This window comes from Styela clava, chromosome 2, assembly GCF_964204865.1.
Source record: "Styela clava chromosome 2, kaStyClav1.hap1.2, whole genome shotgun sequence".
Taxonomy (NCBI): Eukaryota; Metazoa; Chordata; class Ascidiacea; order Stolidobranchia; family Styelidae; genus Styela; species Styela clava.
Window position 1 is genome coordinate 28738943 of NC_135251.1, and position 2500 is coordinate 28741442.

The 2500-nt window shown below is 61.4% G+C and overlaps 1 non-coding gene and 2 pseudogenes across 1 annotated transcript; all 3 read left to right on the forward strand.

Annotated features, from left to right (window-relative positions):
• Positions 1-9: 9 nt before the first annotated feature.
• On the forward strand, positions 10-508 carry LOC144420340 (small subunit ribosomal RNA; annotated as a pseudogene).
• A 469-nt stretch (positions 509-977) lies between these two features.
• LOC144420121 (5.8S ribosomal RNA) lies at positions 978-1131 on the forward strand. Its single transcript, XR_013474480.1, has one exon. It is a non-coding gene; the product is annotated as a 5.8S ribosomal RNA (ribosomal RNA).
• Positions 1132-1419: 288 nt separating this feature from the next.
• The window catches only part of LOC144420054 (large subunit ribosomal RNA), a 3694-nt pseudogene continuing 2613 nt past the window's right edge, over positions 1420-2500 (forward strand).

Consider the following 2500-nt stretch of genomic DNA (forward strand, 5'->3'; position numbering starts at 1 on the left):
CTGAAACTTAAAGGAATTGACGGAAGGGCACCACCAGGAGTGGAGCCTGCGGCTTAATTTGACTCAACACGGGGAAACTCACCCGGCCCGGACACAGGTAGGATTGACAGATTGAGAGCTCTTTCTTGATTCTGTGGGTGGTGGTGCATGGCCGTTCTTAGTTGGTGGAGCGATTTGTCTGGTTAATTCCGATAACGAACGAGACTCTGGCATGCTAAATAGTTACGCGACCTTCTCGGTCGGCGTCTAACTTCTTAGAGGGACTAGTGGCGTTTAGCCACACGAGATTGAGCAATAACAGGTCTGTGATGCCCTTAGATGTCCGGGGCCGCACGCGCGCTACACTGAGTGAAGCAGCGAGTGTCTAACCTAGGCCGAAAGGTCCGGGTAACCCGTTGAACCTCATTCGTGATTGTGATAGGGACTTGCAATTGTTTCCCTTGAACGAGGAATTCCCAGTAAGCGCAAGTCATCAACTTGCGTTGATTACGTCCCTGCCCTTTGTACACACCGCCCGTCGCTACTACCGATTGAATGGTTTAGTGAGATCCTTGGATCGGCCCCGTCGCGGCTGGCAACGGCCGCGTCGGCGTGTCGAGAAGACGATCAAACTTGATCATTTAGAGGAAGTAAAAGTCGTAACAAGGTTTCCGTAGGTGAACCTGCGGAAGGATCATTACCGAAAGTGGTGGTAGGCCCCGGCCGACCGCGCACTTAATTGTCTTTGGGTGCCGCCGAGAAGGCGGCCGTCAATCGGGGTTCTGCCCCGTGCGACACGCGTAACACGTTGGCATAGCAAGGCAGCCGAGTGCGATGGTGGCTTCTGGGCACCGCGCTCGATGTGCCGCCGGCCCAGCCCGGCGGTCGCTCGGCGCCGTTTGTTGGTGTTTTTGTGCAGTTGTTGTCGGTGGTGGTTTTGGGGTCGATCCCACAGTGTGACGTCCGCGCGCTTCGGCGCCGGGCGAAACGTCGAGGACGACTCTTAACGGTGGATCACTCGGCTCGCGAGTCGATGAAGGACGCAGCCAAGTGCGAGAAGTAATGTGAATTGCAGAACACATTGAACGTCGACCTTCTGAACGCGAATTGCGGTCTCGGGTCAATCCCGGGACCGCGTCTGCCTCAGGGTCGCGTTCGTCCTCACCCGAGGGTCGTCGCCTGGCCTCTGCGAAGACGGCCGGGCGTCGCCCCAAGTTGAAGCGGTCGCCGAGCTTTCTCGGCGCGACCGCGTGTCCCGTACACCGCCGGCCCCTCGACGTGTTCAACTACGTTCGAGGGGCGGGTCCAGGTCGGTCGGTCCGGTCACGAGATCAAGACCGACCGTGGGCCAAGGCGGCGACGGTACGCGCTCGGTCGGCGCCGGCGGCGCCGACTTGCGATGCCAGCGGGCCGTGTAAGAAGCGGCCCGCTTGACACATACGACCTGAGTTCAGGCGAGAGCACCCGCTGAATTTAAGCATATTATTAAGCGGAGGAAAAGAAACCAACAGGGATTCCCTGAGTAACGGCGAGTGAACCGGGAAGAGTCCAGCGTCGAATCTGCGCGCTTTTCGAGCGCGCCGAGTTGTGACGTACGGAAGTCCCAGTGCGGCTGACGGCGAGCGCCGGTGTCCTTCTGATCGAGGCCTCGTCCCACGGCGGGTGTTAGGCCCATAGGGGCGCTTGCCTTGGCCGCTTCGGGTCTTCTCGGAGTCGGGTTGTTTGGGAATGCAGCCCAAAGCGGGTGGTAAACTCCACCTAAGACTAAATACGGTCGCGAGACCGATAGCGGACAAGTACCGTGAGGGAAAGTTGAAAAGCACTTTGAAGAGAGAGTTCAAGAGTACGTGAAACCGTTGAGAGGCAAACGGGAGGGCCCGTCAGGTCGCCGGCTCGCTTTCAGTTGGGTGCGGGGGCGCGCCGTCTCGGTTCGCGGACGCTTAAGGCGCCGCTGCCGAGTCGGCTCGCGCACCGTCTCAGCGCACTAGCGACCGGCGCGGGTCACGACCGGTTTGCCGTCGGTCTAAGTCCCCGCGCGAAGGTGGCCTCCGCTCCGGCGGGGGTGTTACAGCGCGCGGGCGGTGCGGCCCGGCGGCGGATCGAGGAAAGGATGCCGCGCGCTCTCTGTGTGCGGCCGTCGCCGTTCGGCTGGCTTGTCGTTCGCCTGCACTGTACGCAGTGCCGGTGTTCGGCGGGCTGCCGCTTCGGTGGCGCGCCGTCGACGCGCTCGGGGTCCGTGGCCACGTCGGCCACCCTCCCGACCCGTCTTGAAACACGGACCAAGGAGTCTAACATGAGCGCGAGTCGTCCAGTGGTTCGAGACTCGCAGGCGAAATGAAAGTGAAGGCGGCCTTTGGCCGAACGAGGTCGGACCCGGAGCCCCGTGCGGGCGCCGGCGCACGACCGGCCGATCGCACCAGCTCTGCCGGGGCGGTCGCGCAAGAGCGTCCATGTTGGGACCCGAAAGATGGTGAACTATGCCTGGGAAGGTCGAAGCCAGAGGAAACTCTGGTGGCGGACC